Source organism: Lepisosteus oculatus, chromosome 4 (assembly GCF_040954835.1).
Source record: "Lepisosteus oculatus isolate fLepOcu1 chromosome 4, fLepOcu1.hap2, whole genome shotgun sequence".
In the NCBI taxonomy this organism is placed as follows: Eukaryota; Metazoa; Chordata; class Actinopteri; order Semionotiformes; family Lepisosteidae; genus Lepisosteus; species Lepisosteus oculatus.
The window spans coordinates 43835704-43843862 of record NC_090699.1 but is presented as its reverse complement, the minus strand read 5'-3'; positions in this window follow the sequence as shown (position 1 = coordinate 43843862).

Genomic DNA, 8159 nt, shown 5'->3' with positions numbered 1-8159 from the left:
CTGCTATTTAGAATTTAGACTTATTTAGAATACTGTGTATAATTTTGGCAACCGTGTTACATAAAAATATATTGCTGCTCTGGAATCAGTTCAGAGAAGTACAACCACATGCATTCTCGGATGCAAAGGAATGTCATAGACTGGCAGGCTGAAAGAAACAAATCATTCTAGTCTTGAACAGAAAAGACTACAAAGGGACCAGATACAATGATTCAAAATTCTCAAAGGCATTTGAGAACCACATACGAACTACAGAGGTTTTGGCACCCTTCCATTTTCAATACATTTCATGACTCATTACTCATTCATTACATTTTTTAATTTGTGTTTTCAAGGGACAGAAATGGATTTGTTAGGCCTTAAATGAAGTCAGCTGAAGACAGTTCCAGGGTTGAACAAATAATCTGACCCTTCTAACCTCTCAGATTGTAATTGTTGTTCTGCCCACTTTCAACAACTACGGGCTCCACTAAGCAGCAGTCTGAGGACTTGTAAATAAAGATAATTCACTCTTTAAAAAGCAGGGAAACCTATAAAAAGCCTAAACGCTTCCACCTTGCAATTTCAGCTGTCAGAAACATTATTAAGAAATGGAAATTAAAAGGAACTATTGAAGTCAAGGAAACATCTGGAAGAAAAAATCTGATATAACCACTGTACTCATATACTTGTCAGATCTACAAAGCAGAAAACACAGATCAATGCAAAGCACCTTCAAAAAGGTTTACCTGACGCTGTTGTAGTTGTCTGCAGTCCCACAGTACAACATTTCTGACACAAACATTATCTGTATGGGAGAAATATCAAAATGAAACATTTCTTGTGATCTCATCATAAAAATCAGTGTGTAAAGTATGCAAAACAAAACTTTGATGAGACTCTAACTTTTTGGAACAATGTGCTGTAGACTAATGAAACGAAAATTGAACTTTTTGGCCACAACCACAGGTGATACATTTGGAGAAAAACAGGTGAAGCATTTGAAGAAAAGAACACCTCTCCAACTGTTAAGCATGACGGTGGATCTATTATGCTTTGAAGTTCTGTGGCAGCCAATGGCATAGGAAATACTGTTGCGGATAGAAGGAAGAAGGATTCAACTAAATATCACCAAATCCTAGTAGCTATTATCCCAGTAAAGAAATTGAAACTGAAAAAGTTCAGCAAAAAACAGATATGAAACATACATCAAAATTAAGCATGAAGTACTTAGAGGAACAAGATTAAGGTTTCGGAATGGCCTTCTAAGTCTCCAGACTTGAATATTATTAAAAATCGGAGTAGATCTCAAACATGCAGTGCATACAAGAATACTTAAGCATATTTCCGAGCTAAAACAGTTCTGGAAGGAAAAGTGGAAAGAAATCCAAAGATCTAAGGAAAAAAAAATTTTAAAGAAAAATATATACATTTGAAATGTTCCCTGTAATGTTTAACCAGATCACGTCATCATACTATGCTGTTGTTCTTTAAACATGGTTTGTTTTACTATAGGACTGTGGTTTAAAATAATTCTGAAACACGTCTTCATAAGGCCTCTGGTGTCCTTGTCTATGTCATGCTGTCACCTGCTGGAGAGAAATGGAAATGAAGTGGCGAGAGGCTCAATCTCTACTGGGGCACATGTGTAACCCGAGGAAGAAGTTTTGCAGTATTACGAACACTCAAATACTAACCTTTCTTACTGAGCGCAGTGTTCTGAATAAAAGTCACATTGGCTACACACATTTATTAACAAGCAATTCCAAGAAAAAAAAGTTTTATTGTTTTCATGTGATTCAATTTAGCATGAAGGACTGTTTTAGATACTTCCTTAAATAATAATAATAATAATAATAATAATAATAATAATAATAATAATAATAATAATAATAATAATAGCTTACATTTATATAGCGCTTTTCTGGACACTCCACTCAAAGCACTTTACAGGTAATGGGGACTCCCCTCCACCACCACCAATGTGCAGCGTCCACCTGGATGATATGCATACTGTAGCGAGTTTGGGTTCTTGGGCTTCTGCCCTTGCCACTCCTGCCCCAGTTTGTCCCTCACCAAATGGGCTCAAACGCAGGTCTCAGGCATCACCCAACAGGGTTATTGCCAGCTGAGATAAAGAAGACCTTCCTCAGCCCGGCCGCCCAACATCCCTGTTATGTGCAGGGGTGTATTCGTTAAAGTACATTTTTTAACACTTTATCCAACGCAGGGTCGGAGGGGAGCCAGAGCCTATCCCGACAAGCAACAAGAGCAGGACAGAGTACTCCCTGGACAGGATCCCAGTCCCTCGCAGGGCCCTAATACACTTGTATCAGGGTCAATTTTCCCAGAAGTTGATTTATCTGCCAGTATGTCTTTGGACTGTGGGAGGGAACCAGAGCACCCAGAGAAAACCCACACGAACATGGGGAGACTATACAACCTCCAGGTAAAAAGGCACCCCAGAAATTGAACACAGGGCCCCAGCACTGTGATGTTAACAACTGCAGCACTGTGCTGCCATAGGATTTAATTACCACATAATTAAAACAAAGGACTTGGTGCAGATGTGTGCAGTGAAAACTGGAAACAAAAGAAGAGGGCTCTAAACTCAGGTGTGCAGAATGTGACAGAGCAGTCCAATATTTATATCAGTAATCTAACACAGTGTCAGGGAAACAGCTACCACTTCACACTGAATAATAACAAACAGTCTGCAACAAATACTTTGGTACGAAAAGCTGTTCATCCAGGATTTTTGACAGAGAGGACAGGCTTAGTGAGCACAGTCTGAACCTAGAAACTGGGCAGTACAGGTAGACCTGGCAGCCTGGAAAGAACACACAGTGCTTCCACTGCCAGGAGGGAAAAGCAGAGACAGAGATGCAATTTCAGCTGCACTGCACGAAATACTCGGGGATTTGAAAGTCTTCTTTAAATATCTAATCTCATCCCAAAATTCCCTCACCTGCCAGAATCATAACCACTTCCAATCCTTCTGAGGGAGGAAACTCAATAGAGCTGCAGCCCAGCGTGTGATCTCCTGTTACAGCCTGTGGAACAGCCAGTGAGTCTCTCAAATAATAACGTGTTTTTTTTTTCAAATGTCTAATAATAATGTCTGAATGGGAAGCTGCCTCGGCATGTGTTGGCTGCTAAGGAACAAGTAAAGGTTAATTCCACTCTGAAAAGTAGAAAATAACTTTTCAGATGTTAAGCCTTTCTCCGGTGTGACACGTCAGGAGTCTTGAACTTGAACTTGAACTTGAACTTTATTGCCATATGTAACCGGTAATGGTACAATGGAATTCTTACTTACAGAAAGTCTCTTGATTGTAAAACAAGTGTAAAAAACAAGACAAAGTGCAAACAGTGCATCAAGACAATGTACAAACAAACAATAGAGAATGTGCAAGTAAACATGTAGACAGTTTGAATGTAAACAATACAGATGTGTAAACAATGACTGGAGATGTGCAATAGATAAGAAATCATAAAGAGGTAGATGGTGATGGTGTACGTGTGGTCCGAAGGGGATGGCTAAATGTGTTCACAAGTCTCACTGCTTGTGGATAGAAGCTATTGAAGAATCTAGTGGTAAGTGTCCATATGCTCTTATATCTCTTGCCTGAGGGCAGTGGGGTGAAGAGCTCATGCCCGGGGTGGTGACTGTCCTCTGTGATGGCCAGAATTCTACCACGGCAGCGGTCCTCATAGAGCTGTTTAATCTCGGTGAGACCGCAGCCGATGATCTACTGGGCCATATTGACCATTCTCTGCAGTGCCTTTCTTTCACGCGAAGAGGTGTTGCCATACCACAAGGTGATCCCGTTGGTGAGGAAGCTCTCGATGGTGCAGCGGTAGAAGTTCACCAACACATGTATTGGCATCCCCCATCGCTTGAGGCACCTCAAGAAATAAAGGCGCTGCTGAGCCTTCTTCATGATAGAGTCATTGTTCACAGTCCAGGTTAGATCTTTAGAGATGTGAATTCCCAAAAACCTAAAGCTGGTGACTGTTTCCACTTCCGTTCCATCAATACTGAGTGGGCTGTGAGTGTATGGCCTGTGTCTCCGAAAGTCCACTATTATCTCTTTTGTTTTCTTTATGTTCAAGTCCAGGTTATTGCTATGACACCACCTAAGTAGCTGTACAACTTCACCCATGTAAGTGGACTCGTCATCATCACTGATCAGTCCTATTATAGTGGTGTCATTGGCAAACTTAATGATGCGGTTGTTGCTGTGTCTTGCTGTGCAGTCGTGAGTAAATAGGGAGTACAACCTTGGACTCAGACAGCAGCCTTGTGGGGTTCCAGTGCTCAGGGTGAGTGGTGTTGATGTTTTATTGCCTATCCGCACCACCTGTGGTCTCTCGATAAGAAAGTCCAGCAGCCAGTTGCAGACAGAGTTGCACAGACCTAATCCCCTGAGCTTTGTCACCAGTTGACTGGGTATGATGGAATTGAATGCTGAACTGTAGTCCACAAACAGCATTCTCACATACGAGTTCTTAGTGTCCAGGTGTTCCAAGGCTGTATGCAGAGCCAGGGAGACAGCATCATCCACTGATCTGTTGTTCTGGTAGGCGAACTGCAAGGGGTCCAGGGACTCTGTGATGGAGGAGTTGATGTGTGACATCAACTTTAAATATGAACTGAGTCTTTGTATATTTCAGCATGGAATTAACTTAATTGTTCCTAATAATAATAATGCTTCTGTTGAAAATGTCAATAAATGCTGTAACTCATTGGTTGTACCAATAGAACTCTTTAAATATGAACTGTTTGCTTTGAGGAGGCCTATGAATCATCTGCCTGAAGCACAGCAAGTGGAAGCACAAGTGCACTGCCATAGATATCCACTAGGTGGGAGGAGGTTGTTTTAAATTACTATTAGAAGGGTAACAGGGCAGAGATGCAGCACCTCGGAGAATTTGTACAGGTGCAAATTCAGATACTTTTCAAAAGAGATTGTTAAACAACTTATAAGACAAGGGACGTTCTCTCCATTTGGCTGTTGTACTGTAACGATGTCTGTATCGCTGAACTGCCTTTTGAGGTTTTAAGGACGTCCGGCGAGGTTTGTGCACTGTGACTTTTCTCTATTAAATATGTTGTTTGTCACATTTGACAAATATCTGTATAGGAGAAACAAAGCTTTATAAGTCGTCAGAGTACTGAAAGGAGATCAGTAGAGGTGAACAGATATTTCTGTCCTTCGCCATAGTGAAGCAGACTGCAGCACCGTTCTCTTCCCCAAGGACTCACTAGCAGGGAACAGTTATGTGTCTTAATTTGAGGGCCATTGCAGGATTTTGAGCTCTAGTTAAATAATATTAGCTATCTTTTTATGAAAGATGAAAGATGGCAACAACATACAGTGCCTTGCGAAAGTATTCGGCCCCCTTGAACTTTTCAACCTTTTGCCACATTTCAGGCTTCAAACATAAAGATATAATTTTTTTATTTTATGTGAAGAATCACCAACAAGTGGGACACAATTGTGAAGTGGAACGAAATCTATTGGATTTTTTAAACTTTTTTAACTAATAAAAAAATGAAAAGTGGGGCGTGCAAAATTATTCGGCCCCTTTACTTTCAGTGCAGCAAACTCACTCCAGAAGTTCAGCGAGGATCTCTGAATGATCCAATATTGTCCTAAATGACTGATGGTGATAAATAGAATCCACCTGTGTGTAATCAAGTCTCTGTATAAATGCACCTGCTCTGTGATAGTCTCAAGGTTCTGTTGAAAGCGCAGAGAGCATCATGAAGACCAAGGAACACACCAGGCAGGTCCGTAATACTGTTGTGGAGAAGTTTAAAGCCGGATTTGGATACAAAAAGATTTCCCAAGCTTCAAACATCCCAAGGAGCACTGTGCAAGCGATCATCTTGAAATGGAAGGAGTATCAGACCACTGCAAATCTACCAAGACCTGGCCGTCCCTCTAAACTTTCAGCTCAGACAAGGAGAAGACTGATCAGAGATGCAGCCAAGAGGCCCATGATCACTCTGGATGAACTGCAGAGAACTACAGCTGAGGTGGGAGAGTCTGTCCATAGGACAACAATCAGTCTTACACTGCACAAATCTGGCCTTTATGGAAGAGTGGCAAGAAGAAAGCCATTTCTCAAAGATATCCATAAAAAGTCTCGTCTAAAGTTTGCCACAAGCCACCTGGGAGACACCCCAAACATGTGGAAGAAGGTGCTCTGGTCAGATGAAACCAAAATCGAACTTTTTGGCCACAATGCAAAACGATATGTTTGGCGTAAAAGCAACACAGCTCATCACCCTCAACACACCATCCCCACTGTCAAACATGGTGGTGGCAGCATCATGGTTTGGGCCTGCTTTTCTTCAGCAGGGACAGGGAAGATGGTTAAAATTGAGGGGAAGATGGATGCAGCCAAATACAGGACCATTCTGGATGAAAACCTGTTGGAGTCTGCAAAAGACCTGAAACTGGGACGGAGATTTATCTTCCAACAAGACAATGATCCCAAACATACAGCAAAATCTACAAAGGAATGGTTCACAAATAAACGTATCCAGGTGTTTGAATGGCCAAGTCAAAGTCCAGACCTGAATCCAATCGAGAATCTGTGGAAAGAGCTGAAAACTGCTGTTCACAAACGCTCTCCATCCAACCTCACTGAGCTCGAGCTGTTTTGCAAGGAAGAATGGGCAAGAATTTCAGTCTCTCGATGTGCAAAACTGATAGAGACATACCCCAAGCGACTTGCAGCTGTAATCGCAGCAAAAGGTGGCTCTACAAAGTATTAACGCAAGGGGGCCGAATAATTTTGCACGCCCCACTTTTCATTTTTTTATTAGTTAAAAAAGTTTAAAAAATCCAATAGATTTCGTTCCACTTCACAATTGTGTCCCACTTGTTGGTGATTCTTCACATAAAATAAAAAATTTATATCTTTATGTTTGAAGCCTGAAATGTGGCAAAAGGTTGAAAAGTTCAAGGGGGCCGAATACTTTCGCAAGGCACTGTATAGTGTGCAGGAAAATAGGAAAACAGGATATTAAGAGCACTAGAAGGCTGATATTGAATAAAAACACTCTTTTCTATATATGCTGAATATACTTAATAATAATAATAATTGCTTACACTTATATAGCACTATATAGCGCTTTTCTGGACACTCCACTCAAAGTGCTCTACAGGTAATGGGTACTCCCCTCAACCACCACCAATGTGCAGCATCCACCTGGATGATACTACGGCAGCCATAGTGCACCAGAATGCTCACCACACATCAGCTATCAGTGGGGAGGATTCATGGAGGGGGATTATTAGGAGGCCATAATTGATAAGGGCAAATGGGAATTTTTGGCTAGGACGCCGGGGTTACACCCCTACTCTTTACAAGAAACACCCTGGGATTTTTAATGACCAGAGAGAGTCAGGACCTCAGTTTTACATCTCATCCAAAGGGCATTAAGACCCACATAGACCACAGGGTGAGCACCCCCTGCTGGCCCCACTAACACCTCTTCCAGCAGCAACCTTAGTTTTCCCAGGAGGTCTCTCAACCAGGTACTGACCAGGCTCACACCTGCTTAGCTTCAGTGGGTTGCCAGTTAGGGTGATATGGGTGAGTTGCAGGGTGATATGGTGATATGGCTGCTCATACTTATAGATAATAGCAGTGAATATTATATTTACTACAGTTGATTTGGTTAGCATAGCAGGTAAATCTCTGGACTTTTGCTTGGTGGATTGTGGGTTCGGGTCCCTTGTTCAAACTGTTGTACCTTTAGTGGAGTATGTCACCTTGATTACTTCAGTCCCCCAACCCAGCTGTATGAATGGGACCCAGCATTGCTGGGTGAAGGATGTGTGATGGACTACCACCCCATCCAGGGGGCAATCTTGTGCTCTGTGATCACTTCACATCCAGAAACCAGGCTAAGCTCTGTCCCAGCGAGCTGTCGTGTGTGGCTCATGTTTATGTGGTACTTCCTGCCAATTCATTTTTGAAACTTTCACGACAGCATGCACTTCCCTCAGCTTAAGGGAAAAAGAAGAGGAACCTATTCAGGCCTACAAATCACAGATATACAGTACATGAAACACTTGGAACCTATTTAGAAGTATTCCATCCATGCAGTTAATTGAACAATTAGATGGCTAGGGAGCTGACATCTAAGGTGGAAGAAA